Genomic DNA, 22142 nt, shown 5'->3' on the forward strand with positions numbered 1-22142 from the left:
AGAGAGAGAGAGAGAGAGAGAGAGAGAGAGAGAGAGAGAGAGAGAGAGAGAGAGAGAGAAGCAGAGAAGCATGCATGAACACTCCCCACAAAGGTCTAACTATTCTGAGGAAAAGAGACAAATGCAAAACTGAAATTTTCCCAACTTTCAAGTGGTAGAGAATTTTTTAATTAAGTTGCCTATCGTTGTAAAGGAGCCCACCAATCTCGTGACTGACAGCGTTTCAGAAACCCTTCACAGCTGACATGACGCCCTGTATTGCAGGGGTCTGCCGAAGTCCTGGGAGTCCCTGGAACAGTAGCTGTCCACCCCTAGTTACCTGCTATAGATGCAGTACAGACTGAATGATGACTCTGCCATCTGGACAGCTTCTCACAGGCCACTCACACCACTGGGGCACAGTGCAAGGACCCTAATGGATGTAGATGGGACCCACTCTAGAGGCTACTGTCTGTCTGAGATGTTAATGAACCCATCCTAGCTGTGGTCATCATCACTAAGTTAGTCCTACCATAGGTTTATCAGTCTGTCATGTTCAGCCCACTTTGCGGATGACCCAACTGAGGCACAAAGGACTATGCACATTCCCTCGCAGGCATGAGGACAGCTCCAGGCTCGAAGCTAGCTGCTGGTGACCCCGGATGTCACATCCCACTGGCCTGCTCTCCTTGATGTCCAGGAACACCCACCAAGGTCAGTTAAACAACACCCCACTGCCTCTACTGTACCAGCTGCAGCTCAGAGGGGCTCTTCTCATTCCCGTGCTCCCTGGATCCTGCCTTAAATGTGACCGCACACCCTAACCCCTGCCTGTGTTTCTCGAGTGTTCTTGTGGCCCTGGAGTGTGAGCAGCATCATGACCAGAAGCCCAGTGACACACCTCTGATGGAGGTGCCTGAAACACACCTTCTGCGCAACACATAAAGAGAAAGCCCGTGCTAAGCTAGCATGAGGTGGGTGGCGTTTGGAGCATGAGGTGCTAGCAGCATAACAGGGTTAGAACCCAAAGTCTTATGAGAGGCTCTGCCCCTGCGACACAGCCCTCCTCACCCAAGCGCCAGCAAAGAAGGACAGGCAGGGATGGAGGGATGGAGGGATGGAGGCATCAGCCCACACCCCAGTCTCACCGAGGGGCCGGGCACCCTCCAACTTGGGTGCTGAGTCTTCATAGGGCAGCCACATGGTATTTACAGTGTAGGCACCTAGCCAGAGCAGACGGCAAAATCCGGCTCCACTTTCCCACAGCCAAAAAACAACTTCTAAAAGCATGCCCTGTCTCTACCTCTTGAAACAAGAAAACATGATTTCAGCAAGTACTCTCCACAACCTTATATCCCTGGGGGTTGGATTTTGTTCCCCATCCCCACCTCCTCCTCTGTCAGTGAAGTCTCTACTAGGAATGGGTCAGAATATCTCTATGCTGGTGAAAGGGACCAACCTAAAAAACGGTATCTCACCAGGGTCTAAGGCTCTGCCTTTTGCAAAGGCTCTCAGACTACTCCTCAGAAAGTGGTTTTTATTTTGTTTGGTTGGTTTTTGATGTTTTTTTTTTTTAGCTTTATTTTATTTTTACTTTGCGTAGATGGGTGTTGTGCCTGTGTAATGTGTTTGCACACCACTTGCAGTGCCCCTGTAATGCCAGCCAGAGAGGGCATTGGATCCTCTGGAACTGGAGTTACAGATGACTGTGGGTGCTGGGAGTTGAACCCAGGTCCTCTGGAAGAGCAACATGTGTGTTTCTAACCTCTGAGCCAACGGCCCAACGCACTCAGAAAGTGTTTTAACTCTTTCTTCTCAGAAGTGACTCTCCTCTTTTACTTTACAGCTGACCACACCCGAGTACAGTGGCGAATTCGATCTGAATGCAAATAAACGCTAAATTCCTTTTCAAGATGAAGAAGGAAGGAGAGACAGAAGTAGAACAGGAGTAAACATAATTTAATCTTCTAACCAGCTCTTGCCATTGTGCTAAGCTCTGAGAGGAGAGAAGCAGGTGGCTCATCCCCTGTGCTCAGAACATCTTCCCTGCACTGGTCTTTTGAGTGAACACTTCATCTTTATAGTCTACCATTGCTAACGTTATACTAACAAATGCAATGCTTTAAAATCATTTAAAGCATATACCATAAAACCTTAAACTTCATCACTTAAGCACATGCTAGTCAAAACTGATAAACGTTAAGTTCGTCATCCCGAGGTTAGGTTGCCCACGCAACACCCACATCGCATAATAAGGTATGCATCGAGTTGCCTACCTAGCAATCTAAAATAGAATATTCAAACAACTGTGACAAATTGGCTGCCACACCGCAGGTGCTGGGCTCTGCCTAAAGCACAGTGTCGCCCTACAACTGCTACATAAGGTTGATTATTAACCCTCAAGTTCTCTGCCCCCCCCCCCGGACTTTTGCAGCAAAGCCTTATAGTGCAACGGATCTGGGCTAAAATTTACAATCTACAAAAGGGACATCCATGGCTACAGTTTTACCTTTATCCCAATCAAGACAGAGAGGGGCAGCAGAGAGGTAAAGGATAGAGGTCGCTGGAAATGAGTGGTCCCCCTGGGGTCACACACCACGACTGAGAGAACCATGCTCACATCACTAGTGGCCAAGGGAACCATGTTCCAACTCTCGGACATTCAAGCTGGCTGTCTCTGTCTCTGTCCCCCACACTCCCTTGTTCAGGGCTCTGTGGACTCCCCACTTGCCGATCTGGGGCTTTCCCATCCATTGCCTTAGTGTAAATGGTCAAACTCAGACGCAATCTTATCTTGACCAGAGGTCATTCTTACTGCCGTTCTCAACTGCAGAGCTCAGTACGCTGGTAGGGAGCAATGAAAAGCGATCTGTGTCATAGTGAGCCAGAAATGTTCCCTCCCATGCATGTTACTCTTTTCCATTAGGGGACAAGAAATGCAGGCTTAATTACCGTGAGGCTTCTACATGCCCAAGTATTTAGAAATAAAAAAAATAGAAAAAAACAAAAACAAAAACAAAAACAACAACAACAAAAAATCCTGCTGCTTTTTGTTCATCATTTTTTTTAATGCTTTAAGATACATGTTTCTGCTTATGCATTGCCATTTTAGGTGGGACACTGAGTCTTCACAGATCTCTTACATTGCTAAATCGAAATAAGGAACAACTTTTAGCGGTTCTTCATCCCTTAAATATTTCAACGTGTACCTCCGCCTTTATTCGATTTTTTAAAAGTAGGTGCACGTGTATGGGTTTGTGCACCAGCACAGATGTGTGCAGAGGTCGGAAGCATCAGATCCCTGTGGAGCTGCAGTTACAAGTGGTTGGGACACGATGATGTACATGCTGGGAACCTCTCTATGGTCTTCTGCAAGAACAGCACACACGCCTAACCACTGAGCTATCTCTCCAGCCCCTAAGACAACTCTTTAGTCAGCAGATAGGTATCAAATAAACATACAGGACAATTCTTGGTGTATAAATATACAACTTTCATGTTTTTAACCAAAGGATTAGCAAATTTTAGAGGCTTACCCGGGTATATCCTGAACAGAAAACAAAACAAAACACAGTTTATATTTTCACTTAAAAGGAAACTAAGTTAAAAAAAATCCAGCCAAGCTCTTATTTCAAAACTATGTAAAACTACAAACTACATAAAGACAATGCAGCTGCACGCATATATGCTGCCTTGTCCTCATGGCCTTTAACAGCTGCAGTGATGGTCTTACTTCCCTCTTCTAGACATTCCCTTGAGCAGGCTACATGTAACAGCATCTAGATACTGAGGGAGTCAAAGAACCTGCTGATAGGGCTTGCAACATTGTTGTACCATCTGTATTTAAATACAATAAAGGTTGTTCCCTGAGATGGTTTAGACACCCAGCAGAGAATAATACAAGGTACACTGTGCTGCACGAAGTATCTTGGTATTCCCTGATCTTTTCTCCTTGGCTGTGTCTATGAGGTCTATGATGGGGTCATCACCGCTCTTAGAATATACATGTCACATACCCGGCTGGTGTCACTGATGTAGGCAAGACTGTGCACGTCGGACAGTAGTCACCATTCCAGGCCCCTCAGGTCTTTGCCACAGTGCAGGCAAGCTAACAGACCTTCCCAGCTGACCCAGGGGAGAGAGGCCGGGCTTATCCAGCGGGAGATGAGACACCAGGAGTCAGAGAGACACCCTGGGAAAGGGACAGTGAGAGAAGGGGCCATGGCTAGGTAGGTAATAAAGGTAGAAGATTTCCAAAATATGTCCATCCTCATCCTTCTGACTGGAGACAGAAGCCTGGCATCTTTTGTTGTCCACCTGGCCTCCTGCTGATGGACCAGCTCAACGGGCTCAAGGTCTGATCGGGAAAGGTCACACAACAGCGGTGGAGCTGTTTTCAATAAGACCAAAGCTAAAGTAGGAAGACTTCAGAGGCTGGTCTTAAAGGCAGACTACATTCTTTGGCATCCCAAGTCCCATGCCTGCTCTGTGAAGGATCTTTCTCCTTGTCTGTCTGTCTGTCTGTCTGTTATGTATATGTTTCCTCATTCTCAATAAATGCCCTCCCCCATTTTTGGTTTTTGGAGACAGGGTTTCTCTGTGTATCCCTGGCTGTCCTGGAACTCAGAAATCCACCTGCCTCTGCCTCCCAAGTGCTGGGATTAAAGGCTTGTGCCACCCCACCAGCATAAATGCCCCTTAAGCTGCTGATTTTGTTTACACTGTCTGCTGCTACCTGTCACACTTCAGATTTTTCCTGCCTTTGGGAAAACGAACCCAATCAAGAGCCCCAGACTGGATTCTTTCTAGGCTGTATCAGAGGCATAGTCACCGTGAAAAACTTCAAAAGTCCAAAGACATCTAAGAGGCGGAGGACAGTGCCACACATTTTGAAAGGTTTCTTTCTGGAATCAGTTATAAGAAGCAGGAGAGCACTTCAGTCCCCTTGGAAGGCAGGGTCAGAGAGCCAAGCAGGCAACTCTTGTGTCTGGAGGAAGTGAACGTGGCCACTGGAGGCTACAGGCATCCTGCTGAGGGCCTGAGACCATCTATTTGCTAGGCTTCAGGCTGAGGCACGGGCTCTCTTTCTCAGCACCGTCCAGCTCAGGATCCACCCACTTCATACTGTCATAAAGATAAAGGAGTGTCCAGCCTGCCTTGAACCCCAGCCTCAAACGTCACAGCTATGCCCTCTGTGGTCCAAAGGGGCTGGTCACCACCAGCACCTGTGGGTCACCTGCTTGCTCTGCGGAGGCAAGAATTCAGTGTGACTCTGGAAGGCAGGTTCCAGGATGCCTTGCGATCATCTACCTCACCTAGATACAAAGGTAGCCTTGGCCAGGCAGCAACTGCTGCCCAGAAACTTCCTCTACCGCACCCCCATGCCAGACTCCAATCGCAGCCTGTCTCTCTCTCTCTTGTCCTTCCTCAGATGCCTCAGGCCACTCCAACCTCCTGGCCCTTGTGTTCCATCAACCAGACTGCAGGCTGACTGAAGTTATAGGTACTAGCTGCTCTCCACCACGTGGGCACATAGAAGGTATTCTACAGGAGCACTCAGCCACATAAGTATGGAAATGCTGATCAAGAAAGCCTGATGACAGACAGGCTGGAGGGGCGGTGCTCCTCAGGTGCTGAGATGAGCCCAATCCCAAGGACCACTCAGTGCCATGACAACACATTTACTGCAGAGACAACCTCAGGCCTCCAGTACCCTACAGGCTCGACAACTGTGATGGTTTGTATCTATTTGACCCAGGGACTGGCACTGTTAGGAGGTGTGGCCTTGTTAGAGTAGGTGTGCCACTATGGGTATGGGCTTTAAGGCCCTCATCCTAGCTGCCTGGAAGCCAGTCTCCTCATAGCAGCCTTCAGATGAAGATGGAGAACTCTCAGCTCCTTCTGCACCATTCCTGCCTGGATGCTGCCACGCTTCCAGCCTTGATGATAATGGACTGAACCTCTGAACCTGTAAGCCAGCCCCAATTAAATGTTGTCCTTGTAAGAGTTTGCCTTGGTCATGGTGTCTGTTCACAGCAGTAAAACGCTGACTAAAACAACAAGCAAATGTCAAAGAACTTGATCTTTATAGCTGTTTGGCAGCTCTGCCCAGACCTGGGGCATTCAGACACTCACGAGTGGAAGAACACTCCTCTCCTGCACAGACTCCACCGCAGCATCCTGCTCCCACCCCCGTCGGTACGCTATCGCACATTTTTCAGTTGACATATGAAATTTTTATCACGAGCTTGAATGGTTGGGAATGAGGTATGTTCCCACATGTTTTCACAGCAAATATGGAATTGAAGAGCAGTTCGTTCCATTTATGGAGGCTCTCTCTGCTGCACGCCTTCTTGGAAAGCCAGTCTTCAATGTTAAGTCAAACAGCTGCATCAGAACGGCAAGCATAATTTCATAACTCTCACAATTTAAATACATTCCAAATTGCATGCCCGTGACAGTGTCTCACTTCTAGATCACAACACTCAGAGGAGTTGACTGGTGGAGACAAGGGTGGATGGACAGATGGACAGGCAGACACACAGGAAGGTAGAAGGGAAGACCTGGGACTTGCATGAGTTGGTTGGTTTAATAAAGTACTCCACATGATCAGAATTCTCTCACTGTCCTTGGTCTTCCTGCTTTTCCCTTGAGGTCAGAGGTCTCTCGAGATTGTCCCATGGCTCAGCACCTGGGCTTTTCAGCACTTTAGAAAAAGGAATGATACAGTAAAATTCTGGACTGAAGAAACTTCCCCCGGGACTAAGAAAAGGTCAGTTGTGAAATGGAAAGGAGATAAGCGAAGTGAGCCACTTATCTTGAAATCAAGGAAATCAGAATTATGGATGCAGGGGGTGGAAAAGCAGGCTCAGGGACTATAGAAAGAAGGAAATACGAGCCAGTGTTCAAGGCTTCTGTGAGGCGAGAGGAACGTCTCTCTCACAGCAGCTGTTAATAGTGCACATTTGGAAACTAGTAAGGGTAGATTTGCAATACCAGCACCACAAACAAAACAACTGATGTGGAGGTGAGCTGGCAGAGATGCTTTCTAGCTCGATGTGAGCATCCTTGATGCATACGTCCATCAGCACGTGACATCCTATAAACAAGACAGCTTTCATCTGTCAGCTACAAACAGAACTTAAAAGCAGACCCTGTAATTGTTGTAAGTTGTTGTAAGGTAGATGCCGGAACCTGAGACAAGTAAAGAAGAAAGTTGTCATGAAGACCGAAGGACATGGGCTCCTTGGCTGTGGTCTTTGCACAGCCTCTAAACATGCCACGTCCTGAGATCCCAGGGAACCAGGGCTTGACCTGAGCGAGCTCCTACCTCAGATCCTCCCTGGGCTCCCACAGTGAGACCAAAGTGGCTTTCCCAGGCTCCTCCTCACACAGTCCCTCCTCGCTAACAATGGCAGGGCATGACAGTGGCAGATGTGGTACAGACATCATGCACTCGGTTGGGCCTGGAGAAACTTTTCTGGAAGATCCAAGTAACCAATGGCGCTTCACTTCTAGAATCTTCAGAAGGGATAACAGTAACTATTTAAGATCAAAAGAATAGAGCTAGAGAGATGGCTCAGTGGTTAAGAGCAGTGACTGCTCTTCCAAAGGACCTGAGTTCAAATCCCAGCAACCACATGGTGGCTCACAACCATTGGTAATGAGATCTAATGCCCTCTTCTGGTGTGTCTGAAGACAGCTACAGTGTACTTATTATAATAATAATAAATAAGTCTTTGGGCCGGAGCCAGCAGGGAGCCAGCAGGGTGACCAGAGCAGGAACCGAAATTTAATTCCCAGCAACATGATGGCTCACAACCATCTGTACAGCTACAGAGTATCCATCTACATAAAAAATAAAATAAAATAATAAATAAATCTTTAAAAATTAAATTAAATTTAAAAAAATTAAAATAACAAAAACATCACACAGACTTCATGACAAGTCGGCCGTTCTGAGTATGTCAGTGACCTCTGTGAATAGGCTGTTCCTTTCAGAAAGAAAGAGGAGACAGGAGACAGCAGTGTCCTGTCTCCTGGCCAGTGCTCCATCACACCAGGAGCATTTCAAGTATTCTTTTGTTATTTTCACTTTTGCTTTCGCTTTGTTGTCGTCTGCCTTGCTTTCTGTTTGTTTTTGACATAGTGTCTCATGGCTCTAGGCTGGGCTGGGCTGGGCTGGAATGCACTGAAGAGAAGGCTAGTCTTGAACTAACAACCACCCTGCCTCTGCCCCCCAAATGCATGAGTCTTGCAGTATTCTAAATTCTGTTAAATTCCACACAGGTCATATGGTTCGGGAACAGGCACATTTTTATATATCTGTCTGTTTGTCCTTGTAAAGGGATATTGGACATAACTCTCAGAAAAATCAATGAGGCAGATGTAGGTAAAAAATTAAAAATTCACATTTTCTTAAAATGCCCTTCTTCCTCTAAGAGAAGCCGACTTACGCGAGAACTGAGGTCTGTGCCCGATCTGGTTGGCAGCAGAGCAAAAGACCAAGAGTTCAGCCACACTGGCTGGCTGCTGAGCCCGTGTCTGAGAAGGTGACTGTGTAGCAGTTCTCAGAGTCAGCAGTGCAGAAGAGCAATGGCTTCCTGAAGTTCCAAGGGAGGAGGCTGCCTTCTTCAGAACTAGACAGAAGAGCTTGCTATACTTTCAGTCCACTTCTACGGTCAGGGTAGCAGTGGTACCCCGTCTCTGTCACGCCAGAGCCACCTTCAGCCGTTTGCACTGTGCTTCAGCTTCATCTCCTGACCTCTGCTCTCTGCCCAGGAACCCTGGCGAAGCCAGGAGCATCACTGGGCCTCCAGCAAGAGTATTTGGGAGGCAAAGCCAGGTACTGCCTCCCGTAGGCACCTGGAACCCTTAGCTCTGACACGGAGCCCACCGGCAGCTACTCTTTCCAGCCCGATGCTGCAATTATCCTTCCATCCCGCCCAGGGATCACCTCTGTAACGAGAAGGCTGGACCTTAACTAAGGTTCGCACTTTGAGCAATCCTTCTTGCTGAAACTGGGGTAATTCCAACACCGCCAGAACTAGGACTACGCCATGGTTAGCTGAGAGTTCCGCAAGGTTTGCTTACAGGCAGCTAGTTCCTGATGTCACCAACCCAACTTCTGAGCTTGCCTGCAGATAGCCTCCTGGCTTCTCCCACTGGGGGGGACAGCAGAAAAGTGTCTTTACATAAGGAAGAGAGGAATTAGGAATAAAGAGAGGCCAAAGCACCCAGCAAGCTCCACAGCAGGTCACATCCCAAAATAGGACCATAACAGGCCTTAGAAGGAAAATGGGCCAGGCTGGCACAGAGCATGGACAATTGCACACAACTCAGGATGGGAGGGAAGACAGAGGCCTCAGTGAAACTCTGGCCCCAACTCCACAATGACATCAGTGATGACATCAGCAATGATGTCAGCAATGACGTCAATGGGGCACTTGCATGAAGTCAGGCAAAAGCCATGCCCTCAGGGATTTCTGGAAAAGCCTTGCTTCTCTCTCTCTCTCTCTCTCTCTCTCTCTCTCTCTCTCTCTCTCTCTCTCTCTCTCATTCACACTCAGTATGAAAGTCAAAGCATTACAAATTGGACACTCCTGTGCTCCATGCAGAATTTCAAAAGCAGTTTCACTTTAAAACAAGTCTGTGCAGGGCATGGTCATCACATCTCTTTAACCCAGAAATTTAGAGGACAGACAAGAGGATCTCTGTGAGAGTTTGAGGCCAGCCTGCTCAACATAGTAAGTTCCAAGACAGGCAGAGCTACACAGTGGGCCCCTGTTTAAAAAAACCAAGCAAACAAACAAACAAAAAAACAAGGCTGCAAATCTCTTTGGAAGAGAAGGCACCAACAGACACAGACAGACAGACAGAGCTCTGAGAAAGTAAGGAGCCGGATTCTAGAGGCAAATTCTCCTCTGACACAGATGTGTCCTGAGGTAGTGCTCCCTACAGTTCTGGCATCCAGGACCCACTGGGCAAGCTGCCCCTGGGGCACTCATTCATCTAGAGAGACAGCCTCAGCATCCAGAACAGAGGGAGGCAGATTCACAGGACAGGACACGGTTACTGTCTTGAGCCCCTGAACCAAGCACGGGAAGAAGCTGGCCATGGCTGCGATGGTGCGCACTGATACACAACTTTTTGAGGCAGAAGCAACCAGTGGTTTCTTAAGTAGAGTAAAGAATGAAAGGATTCCAAACTATTGTAAAACATAAAAGTGCAGTCTCGAATCATCTGTAGTCTTAATGCAAACGAGATACAGCAACGTTCTTAGGGGAATTCAAATGGCAACTTGTTCAAAATTTGTCCTCAAGACACATCCTTGCTGTTCTTCAAGTTATAACTGCACACGGATAGGACGAAGACCACTCACCTCATCACGACAGATCAACAAACCCAGGTAGTCCAGAAAATAGCCAGTTATAAGAGGGCCCATACACAGAAGCTAAGAACAAGGGGTCCTAGCCACTGCCTACTTCCTGAGACACTTGGAGCCCTGTAGATGTGCCCTGCCCCAGGGCTGCCCCGCCCCCATGCCCCTCCACCACACGCACACCCCTGGGTTTCCACTGAACACACAGCAGGAGGCCTCACAGATGTTCCCAAGTTGGCAAAGCCAACTTGAGGCATTCAGAGCTGGAGCAGGGCAGAGCCAGAGCCGGCTGAAGGTGCAGAGACTCCATACATGGGGAAATGCCTACCACAGCCTCTCCAAATAGCTTGCCCTAAATGGAAGAATTCTAGTGACAATTGCTTTTTGTTGTTGTTGTTGTTGTTGTTCTTTCTCTTTCTAAAAATTCTTCCCTTTTTATTTTGAACCCGTTTTCCTTTCATTTCTTGCCAAGAAAGTGGAGTTGCTGGACAAGTCCAGCCTTTCCTGCTGTCAGTGTTTCCAGAAGCCTCGCTTCCTGCCACTGCAGAAGCACCTTCCAGGCAGAGCGGAGACCTCAGGCAGCCATGCTTCGCTCCCCCTGATCAGGCTCCCGCCACTTAGATGTCACCAAGACTATCATGCCACCATTTAAAGAAGGGACCCAGGATATGACAACAGCTGCTCTGCCCGCGTCCTCTGGACGCGCGTCACCTTCCTTGTCTTCCCAATGTGAGCGAACAAAGCAAGCAGCCCACACAGGCTGCTAGCCCTGCTTGATGGTGGCATAACGCACAGACACCGGCAATTTGTCAACACCTCGCTTTCCATAGGTTCTTAGGGAAAGGCTGTCAGCCCTAGAGCAGAAGGTCTAAGCAAGACTAAGCTGTCCATCAACAAGGGTTGAAGGGAAGCAATGACACATTGTATCTCTGCCAGATTGGAGTTCAGATACAAGAAGTTGGAACAGTTTTGAGTCTCAAAAAATTAAGAATGATAAATTATAAACACACACACACACACATAAAACAAAAGGAAAATTCAAAAACAAATTAGAAAAAAAATAAAAGGACGGGTTTCCTAACAGCAACCCTTTTTAGTTTTTTGAAATGGCAACCCTTTGACAAACAGAACAGACCAGTTACAAAACACAGAAGATGCCAAAGCTCTCCGGTAAAGAGAGTGAGATCTATAAGAGGTAAATTAAGGCAGGATCCTAATATTACTCATCAAGAGTAACTTCTAGAACAAAGGCATTGCCAGGGGTCTGTAGGAGCTCCCCAAAGACACAATGCCTGTGAAGAGAAAGGGCCAGGTTTCCCATGGCCAGGAATAGCAGGGAGAAAACACATCTGGAGATACATGGTTCTGCCCCCAGGTCAGCCCTGGGGAGGAGTACACACCCATAGGAGAGGTCTGCAGGGGTAGAGGAAGGTTGACTTTCAAAAAAAAAAAAAAAAAGTTTCTCACAAACCCAGTAAGTAGGAAGGAAGTGGCGGCTAAAATAAAACCAACGGGTGGACGAGAAGGAAATAATATTAAGTGATAAGACAAAGAAAAATGTCAACATTACAAGCAAGACACCGGAAAATGAGAAGGGTGGTCATCTAAACCAGGGGCCTGAGTGGGGGAGGGGAAGAATCTCATGCACTCAGAGAAAGGACTCTAACCTGGAGCCTGAAGTAAGAGCAGGGAAGAGGTTAGGCAGGAGAATGTGGATAAAACAATCCTCAAAGCAGGGGCTGGACATGTCCCTTCCAGCCTGAAAGCTCTCTAGAGCTCTCCTCTAGATGACTAGCCCCCTGGGAAGTGCTCAGTGGCTGCCACTCAACTCAGCCCCACACAGGCTATGGAGAGTGGCAGGCACAAGTGCCTTCTGCCTCTTCCCCCATGCATATCTGCAAGTTGCTATCACAACAAGTTGCTGTCAGCACGGTGGCTGGCAATGAATAGGAAGGACGCCATTCACACAGATCCTTAGGAGTTAGAACCAACCAACGTGTCTACATTTCACCCACTTTAGAAGCGCAGCCACGCAGAGCCTGCAGTCGCGCGATGGTGAAGACTCTCCATTCCTTGCCGAACACAGTGATTTCTACCAGCTTAGCCTGACTGGGCAGCCCTCCAAACATCTAAGCAATCCTTGACACTTTAAATCCAAAGCCAAGGACTCTATCAGTCAGAAATACATCCAGGCAGAAGTACCTGCTTTGGTTTTCACATTGGTATGTGGCATAAAAAAGGAGCTGAGGCTTGAACGGGAAGGATTTTTTTTTTCCTTTTTTTCTTTTTCTTTTAAATATTCCTGGCTTGACATTTCAAGAAAACAGAAAGCAACTGAGGAAACTTCAGGCACTGAGATAAAAAACCTGAGGTCAACAACAACAACCAAAAAAATCAGCCTCGGCAGCCACCAGCCACTCAGGGTGACTGCATTTTGGTACAGTGTCACATATGATTTCTGAATGGGTATTAACCAATAGAAACCAGGTCATGTTCAGGTTGGAGTCTCCCTCGGACTCAGTCCCCATCTACGCAAAGCCCACTTCACCCTACTGCCCAGTAAGGCCAACTCAATTTCCTTGTGAAATTAGAAGCAAATCAGTTTCTTTTGTCCTTTCTCACTCAAATGGATCCAAGAGTGCATGTGTATGGATGTAGGCATCTGCCTCCTTCCGCTGATGTTTGGCTGTTGCTGGTGGTTTTGTTTAATGTAGCAGTATATTCAATTTTACTGCTACAAAAGCTACTCAACAGGACCCCCCCAAGAGGACACTCAGAGCCCCGCCCCGCACTGTGTGTCAAAGTCACTCCGATGGCAGCATCTGAATGATAAAGTCCCAGATGAACAATTTATTGGTTTACTGGATACATACATTTTTAATACTGATCAATACTGACAAATTGCCCTCTTCAAAGACTTTGTCGATTAATACTTCCCGCAGGAAGTTGTGAGAGGGTTTGCCTCTTAGCATAACCACCACCAGTGTGCTGTAAAATGTATTAACCCGTGCAGCAAGGGCACATGAAGACGACAATGTTTTAAAGTGCAGGCCTTCTCACAATGAAGCAGAACACTGTCTCAGGATGTGTGTTTGTCTTCGAGGAGCCGTTCATTTCTCCTCTTTTCCCACAAGCTCTCTGCTCACATCCCTGGGTGGGTGTTCCTTAACTACTTCAGATAGCACCTTGTGCCAAAGGACAGGCAGTTGGCTCTTGCTTGGATGATAGCAGAAAGTGGAAAATCATTTGGCTATTCCCTTGGGGTGTATCCACGTCCAGAGCCATATGAAAGGAATTTCTCTTGTCTCCTTATCAGTCAGCCCTTCCTTAGACTACTGCTGGAATTTAAAATGCCTCCCCAGTCTAAAACCAGAAAGAATTTCCTCATGGTATTATCTATCTATCTATCTATCTATCTATCTATCTATCTATCTACCTACCTACCTACCTTTCTATCTATCTATCTTCTATCTATCTATCTATCTATCTATCTATCTATCTATCTATCTACCTACCTACCTTTCTATCTATCTATCTATCTATCTATCTATCTATCTATCTATCTATCTATCTATTTGTCTTATGCTTTCCTCCTTTCAATATTAAATATATTCACCATGTAGAATTTAATCTAAGCCTACAGTGTGCAGGACGATCTCATTTTCTTCTGAGCAAATACTCTCTTGTCCCCAGATCATCTCTTCAGCCATCTACCCTGTCTCCTACCACATAAAGTGGGGCGCATGTAACACCCTGCATTCCTGCCTAACTCTGGGTCTGCTGGACTGTCTGTCATCTGTCTGTCTGTCTGTGGCCAGCAGCATGTTGTCCTAATCACTAAGGCTTTATATAGCCTTAAATCAGCCTTAAATATTAGATGATACAGTTAATCCCAAGAACAGGAGTATTACCCTAAAAAAAAAAAAAAAAAAAAAAAGGTGACTGGCTAGATAAGAATATTTTCATGAGTAAAATTCTGAAGCTGTGTCATACAAAAAAAAATCTCAAAGTATACGTGACCCTGGGAATAGCAGGTTAAAAACCACCATTACTACATCTGGGAACCACAGTGATTGGTCTGCAGGACAGCACTTAGCCTTCTTTAAGAAACAGCCAGAGTTATGATCAGAAGCACAGATGCCAGTGTGGTGGTGACATCTGCAATACCATCCCTGCAGAGGCTGAGGAAGACATGATGTTTGCTGGAGTTCAAAGCCAGCTGAGGCTAAACGGCCCTGGCTCCCACTCAAAAAAAAAAAAAAAAAAAAAAAAAAGAAAAAAGAAAAAAGAAAAAAAGAAAAAAAAAAGAAAAGAAAAGAAAGGAGGAAAGAAACAAAGGAAGAAAAACCAGTACACCAATGCATTACGTCATACACACTGCACTGCTCTGCTCTGCCTTGGGCTGCCCTCCTTCCTACCTCTTGCCCACTGGTGCTCGTCGTGCAGAACGTTTCCTCTCAGGGAACTTGCCAACTCTAAAAAAGTCCAAATCTGCTTGTGTTTGATCAATAACTCATCATCTCCAAAACACACACGTGGCAATATTTCAGCACTTTCCACGCGACACTTTTTGTCTTGGCGATGCAGGAAATGTTTTCAGGGAAGTAACAAAGGCTCTTGCCACAGCCCAGGGAAAGCAAGCCGGGGCTACCCAAATGTGGACCTTGGGGCTCCCTCCTTCCTCTGGACTCCTGCTGCCTGTTCCCCATTGACCTCACTGCGTGTCAAGTATTGTGTTCACAGTGACGCAAAAGCCTGGGCGCTGGTGCCAAAGAGTGTATTTGGATTACATGGAAAAAAAATGAATAGATTGAAGTTTCGAGTCCCAGAGCAAAGCTCTGCAGCCACAGGATTTCATTGTTTCTTCTCTTTTAGGAAAATTAGCTTTGATAAAAGACTATTTGGCTAAGATTCTTCCACTTAAACACCCTCCCTTGTTCCTTCAATAGACTGCTGGGAGCTGTCCTGGGGGGATGGATAAAGAGTATATGAGCGAAGCATTTGCCCAACCCTAGAGACAGACAAAGACCAGTGAAATCCAGATTCAAAAGGGGACGATCTGCTCCAGGACACACAGAAGCACAGGAGGACCTAGACAGACCTGAGAAGGACAATAGACCTAGAGAGGTAGCTGTCAGCACAGAGGAAGTCCTCTGGAAGAGATAGTGCAATGACACAATGTCCCCTGTCCTCCATCCCCCCACTCTCTCCACACAGCCCCGCTGCTGTGCTTCGTCAATTCTGGCTTCCTATATCCACCTCTGGACCCTGCTCAGATCCATTCTTCTTTCTGGAATCTTCCTCTTGGTCACCTCTACAACCCTCAAATTCTCCCCCCTCCAAGACAACACTCAGCTGTCACTCCGTGGGTTGTGGGTGTTCTCATGAGGGTGTTTATGAGCGGTGCAATGTGCAGCTCTCTTGCTCAGTGTGATCTTGAATAGAATCACTTGCCTGCTCCTCCGATCCTGTCACTCTTCTTGCCCCCCAGTAGCTGCCTGCTTCCTAAACTACTGCTTTTCTCTCACAGCTCCCCTTCCAAATGTCGCAGGTCACTCCCCCACACCCATCTAATTGCGGGTTACTAAGCGCCTCTCCCAAGCACCCGGGAGACCTTCCACACCCCTGCCTTTCTCTTTCATGGACGCTTAAGCGTACTTACTTCCCTTCTCCCTGTTCCCTGAAAGCTTTCTCAGGACTTGTTCTCCTGTCTAGCTTCTTCCAAAGGACAAAAATGCTGGACAACTAGAGTGATGGAAGTTAGCACCTGATGAAACATTTTTTACCTGCTCATTGCCCCCAATGTGAGTTAGCAACATGGCCCCTACCCTACCCTCCACCGAAAACATTGCCTTTTGGGTCTCAGCTTTCCCAGATCCCCACATCTCATCCCACCCTGTCCTCCTCTCCTTATAGAGCTATTTCTTCATGTTGTCAAACCCCTGGACTTCAGTAGGTAAATATTCTTAAGCATCTCTGGGATGAAGTCCGCCATCAGCCATAGCCACAGGGTCCCCTCACTCCACAGGTCTGCTAGTCACATGCTGGCCACTGGATTTTACTTGATCTCGGAGGCTCCTTTTTGAGTTCCACAGTGTGTCTGTCCCTTGTCACCTGCAGATGCTCAGTCCACTCCTGCCTGATGCATTACTGCATTCTTCCCTGCCCCCATCAAACCCATCCTCTGCCCTCAGTCCCCACTACTCACTCGAGAATCCTCCCCATCCCCCCTTCAGCTGCTGCCTCAGCGCTAGGGGGATCACGATCTTCATTTCTAACCCACTTTAGACCAGCATCCTATGGGCCCATGCTCTCCTCCCACACCTCAGTCTTCAGAGTAGAGACACTGCGCCATGACACCCTTCCTTCTGCAACCAGAACCATCCATTTTTTTCCTCAGCAGTTCCAGATTCACACAAAGCTCCCATGGACTGACTCCCATAGGGACATCAAGTGTCATGCCTCTTTTTTTCTTCTCCAGCCTTAGGGATGGTAAAACTTCATCTAAGTGATTTTTTTTTCAATCTGCTATACCTTGAGCATCTCCACCTCACTACTGCCAAACCTACCAAATCTGCCTTTGCCTGCATACTTCCTCCTCTGGGCCCCCTTACCAGTAACCAGAAGCCAGGAATACATTCCCTATAGCAACAGGCATTTGGTGCACTTGATGCCACCAAATACTTGAGCCCTCAACTCCGATTCATGTCTACTGCCGTACCCCTGATTCGGTGACCTCTGTACACTCACTTCCCAAACAGCTCCAAGATTCATTTCCTAAATTACACTCAGATGAGCTTTTGGGATATAAATCACAGAACTCAGTGGCTCATAATTCTCCCTGGTATATAGCCCCGTTCTAGCCAATCTATGGGCTTCATCACATATCAGACATCTGGGCTGCAGGTCCCAGCTCCAGCTGTGCAGCCTTCACTCTCCTCCTCCAGCTCAGGGCCCATCTGCCGGGCAGCTCTTCTCTTGACTGCTTTCCACACCATGGCTACACCACTCAGATCTCCTTTCAGACTGACAGCCCTCTGTATGAAGTCTCTGCAGGGCCTTTTGATGTGTTTTGCTTATTCCCTTTGGGTAGCTGCTCTACACCACTAGAGGGCAGTAGAGAGCAGGTACCACCCAAGCCAAGAAGCCTACAACCTACAAAGGTTCACAGTCCTGACTCCCAATCCAACCATACCCCCACACCCACCCCCACACCCACCTCCAGCCTTCCAAACCAGGAACCATGGCATCCAATGTCTACACAGCCAACCATCATGTTAGCTATCCTTCTAGCCTCCACCTCCCTGTGTGCCGTCATGCACAGGTTCCAGCTTTGTCTCCACTGCTGAGGACCGCCACAGAGACATAGCCTCTGCCCTACCTTCACCATGGAAGGCCTTTGGGCTTTACTCCACACATGTCTAGGAACACAGAAGATGGTCCCTTAGCATAGGCCTGTGACCCCTTTCCCCTTGGCTGGCTAAGCCCCTGGCTATGACTTTTAGAGGTGCCTTTTTTGCCCAGTAGGTTTTCCCGGGGCTTTTGCCAGGTGAACTCTCCCCCCCCCCTGCTTCCTCCAGACTTGAGCCTGAGATCCTATGCAGCACCAACAGGTCTTCCAAGCTGGGGTCTGGTCTGACCTTCTTCTGAATCTCCTTGTAGCTCTGCTGAGAACACGGGGGCAAACCTTACCCTCTCCTGGAGCTATAGCCCCGCGAGAACTGATTCTGAGGAGCACACTTGAACGCTGGGCCACTAGAGTTCAGTGTCAGCTCTGGGTCCAAGGCCACGTGTGCCCAGGTTGCATATGGATAGCATACCTCTTCCTCATACATGGCTCTGCTTTATTGGCCCCTTGAACTTTCCTATACAAGCTGATAATGTGTCTTCTTCATGAGTCTACCCCTGTCTATGCCTCAGCATCAGAACAAAGATAAGGCCCTGCCCACAGTCCTCTCCAGCCTGCCTCCTAGAAAGTAAGCCAGACAGCAGGAGTGAAGGCGGGACAGTAGCAGATACACTGGCCAGGGGAATTCTGGGTGCCAGTATTGCCCTTTGCCACAGCCATAGATTCCCTGCCCCTTAGAGTTCTTCTCCAGACTTGAAGAAAGGCTCTCCTGCATTGCACGGACTGTGCTATAAGCAGGGTGGCAGTTGTGCTGGTTGGCACACTATTCCCCACACAAGGTTAACCTGCCTGCTATTCAACATGCTTTTCTTTGTTTTAGTAAACAAAATGTTTTGTGTGAAAAAAAAAACCCTCCAAGAGCAATGTATCAATTTGAGATAGAAGTCTGTCTTCTGATTTTCTAGCTCTTTTTCATTTAAACCTTTAGGAGATTCCTCTGTCCACATAGGTTTATTTCAAATTAAAAGTAGGATTCTGTGGATTGCCTATTAATAATCTAAATAGCATAACACCACCCAGTTTAAATAGCTTTGCCCTTTGGACTTCTGACCTAGCCAAGAACCAGCTCACCCCTCCATGGATAGCTGATGATGTTCACTGCCCACACCCAGTGTGGCAGGAATTCACAGCATGCTATTCGGGTCACCTTTTGGGGCACCCGTGTCTCTATGCCAGGTCTTTGAGGAGTTAGGAGTCATCTCTACACCCTCCACATAGTTGTGTTGCAGAACATGTGGGTCCTCTCCAACGAGCCTAGAGTTGGGTCTTGACTGAACGTAGACCCATGGTGGGCACAGGCAGTGCTGGGCCTTGAGTCTGGTTTTCCTCTGTGGCATCAGCTTCACAGAGCCGATGAGAATCCCTGACTGTGACGCCTAGTCTGGAGTACTGAGTGCATTTGCTCTCACAGGGACCGTATTTATCTCAGTGTATCCTGGCATCAGCCACGCAGTCCTCACACCCCGGGGAAACAGTTTAAGAGTGGCGAGCAACAGACTCACAAGTCCTACAAAAGTACACTCGCTGGGATGTTTGAGGAACATACAGTAATTTGCAGTAGGAAGGCATTTACACTCTGCATTCACAAACCTCTCTGGTCTTAATTTCCTTTGCTTTCTCCGTATCGCCACCCTCCACGCCTCCCACACACAAATACAAACATGCAAACATACACACACACACACACACACACACACACACACACACACACATACAAGCACACACTTTTATCTTTATGCATGTAACTCATTCTGTTCTTTACCGTAGTTAACTCATAAAAATCCAGCACACAGCGAGACACGGGTGGGGAGGTATTTGTGGCTTGGGATTCTCATCCCTAGAGCTGTATTTTTCACAGGTGTGTCTCCTGCTCTTCCTAGGCAAGGCCTCCTCCAGCCATGCCACAATGTATCACAAGGCTGACTAGGTAGCACAGACAGCCTGTATTTGTTACAAGAAGCTAGCTCTAATTCCCATTGGCCTGCAGTGTGACCCACCCCCACCCCTAATGCAAAATGAACCCAGAGGATGCTCCAGGACAACAATTGTTCTGTTTCCCTAGGCAAGATTTTTCTACTTAATCAGCAACTCTTCCATCAGGTAGAAAGGAAAAGCAGAGATCTAGTGATCTGACAGAGAACAGGAAATGATGTGAACTCAGGAATGGCCTGATTCAGACAGAGGAACAGCATCAGGTGGGAAGCCCAGGGACCACTTGTAGCAATGAGCATCAACACTGAGCCAGCTCCTGCCTGGGAGGCTCCATCCCACCTTGGCCTACTAACCCATTATAGATGTGTGGCTTCGACATGCTTAAGTGAGAGGGACCCGCTAGTGCAGGATCTGGTACTGAATGGTGACAGGCAAGTGTCTGCTCAGCTGCATGACCAGGTAAGCCAAAGCACAGAACAAAACAGACACGGCATGAGGCTATTGTCCTTCTACACAGGGTTCCCTTTCTCACAAGAGAACTGTACTGTGCACTTGTTTAAGTAGCATCTGGGCTCAGAGGCCTGTGCATGACAATTTGTTTGACTGACAAAGAGATCAAAGTAAAAGAAAGCTCCAATACAAGCCCCACAGGGACACATCTGATTACCTCTGTGCATTTTCATGTACTTGGAGAATACACAAGTTCCTTCCAAGAGGCTTTTTTTTTTTTTTTTTTTAGAAAACTGCCAAATTTCAGATCCTTCAGTGTCTGAGACCCAGGTGGCCTGCTCTTTGGCCCCAGACAAAAATGGAACCCCTAAAAGTATGTGTTGGGGGGTAGGGGGGTAGAAGTGGAATGTAGAGCAGCCTTCCCTCAGGTATCCATCTCTTCTTCCTCTGCTTTTGAGTCGGGGTGTGTGAGAACAGACTGTCTACAAGTACCCTGGTACTTTCTGCCCTCATTGTATCCCAAAGCTACAGGAGCCTTGTTCTTGGGGACCAGAGTGAGTATGCCTTAGCAGGGACAGCTTCTCCCATTTGAAATCACATACAGAGTAGATCCCTGAAAGCAAGCACTCTCCCCAGGATAGGGTGCCCCAAGATAACTCAAATATCTCTCTGGAACTGCTCCTCTTTGTTCAGAACCATAATTTCTACCTCAACACCAGCCCCACCTCAGACAAAGACAACACCTATAGATCCATGCGCACAAGCTCTCCAAAAAGAGAAGAGAGAAAAAAAAAAGTGTGCCAGCCAAATCTCCCTCACATACGTGACATCTGGCACTGTCAAGTATAGTGGCCTACAAGCCTATACCTGAGCATGCCTAAGCACATATGTGTGCACCAATTGCCAAAAGAGAAAAGATACTTATGTAGTAAAGGGGGAAAAATGAACTGTCCAGGAGGCAGAAGACCCCGGAGCAAGCCCAGTCATAGGCCTTGGGGTTATTTCAACAACCCCATCACCTCCAAACCAGGGTCAATCCATGGAGTCCCTTTTGGGATGTATGGTCTCTGCCAACTACAATCTAAGGGCAAGAGAACAAGCTAGTATGAAGATGCTCCATGTGCAGCACCCATAAATCACATATACAAGGGGAAGTACACACCTGGGGGAAGCCTGGGGCTTGGAGGCCAGCTGGGAGCATGGAGTCCACACCCTTCAAGGCAATTGAGTCAACAAGCAAGTCTAAGCAGAGATTTGCCGAATACTGCCTACAGGTGTGTGAGTGGCCACTGGGTCATGTGGCTACTGTGGACTGGCCCAGGGCCAGGGAAGCAGGGTTGCAGGAGTCAGTCAACCCAACCAGAAGGGAACAGGGTCACCCACCTGGTGGCTAGACACTAAGGGGCTCCTGGGCACACACCTAGACCCATCCTGAGAAGGGTCTCAACCCTGACACCCCATGTCCCTGCGCGGAGGTCCACTCCGGTTAAGGAGTGAGTGGTACTTGGGAGCGGTAGCAAGAAAGCTCTTTTACAACCTGGCAGCTTCTGCCTGGAGAAAGCAAGGCAAAAAGCGCGGCTTACCAGCGAGAAAGCAGACAAAGGCTCGGTGCGCACGCGGCGGACTGTGGCACCAAATCCACGCTCAGGGTGGAGCAGATGCCCGAGTCTCACAATTTCCCACGGATGTGCCCTCTCAGAGCACAGACTCTCCCACCAGGTTCTGCCTGGTCCCTTCCCGCCCCGGAGTTCTGGTCCTCACCCTGCTCACCCTCCATCCACAAAAGCAGCGACTCCCTCCTCTGCGCGTCTGGAGCTTCTTTCCTAAACATCGTCTGCCTGCCTGCCTCCTTCCTCCCAGTGAAGCTGCTTTTGACTTCTTTGCTCAATCTTGTCCCCCTCCCCCTATGACACGCCCTCTGTTGCCCCTGCCCCAGAAGGCTTGCAGCTCTGCACCCGGGAGGGGCAGGTCAGAAAGGTCATGCTACAGTTG

General features: G+C 47.9%; 1 protein-coding gene across 1 annotated transcript in view; it reads right to left on the reverse strand.

Moving 5' to 3' along the window:
* The window catches only part of Pde10a (phosphodiesterase 10A), a 180665-nt gene that overhangs the window by 157385 nt on the left and 1138 nt on the right, over window positions 1–22142 (reverse strand). The gene's annotated exons all lie outside the window — the stretch shown is intronic.

Source organism: Mus pahari, chromosome 21 (genome assembly GCF_900095145.1).
Source record: "Mus pahari chromosome 21, PAHARI_EIJ_v1.1, whole genome shotgun sequence".
Lineage (NCBI taxonomy): Eukaryota > Metazoa > Chordata > Mammalia > Rodentia > Muridae > Mus > Mus pahari.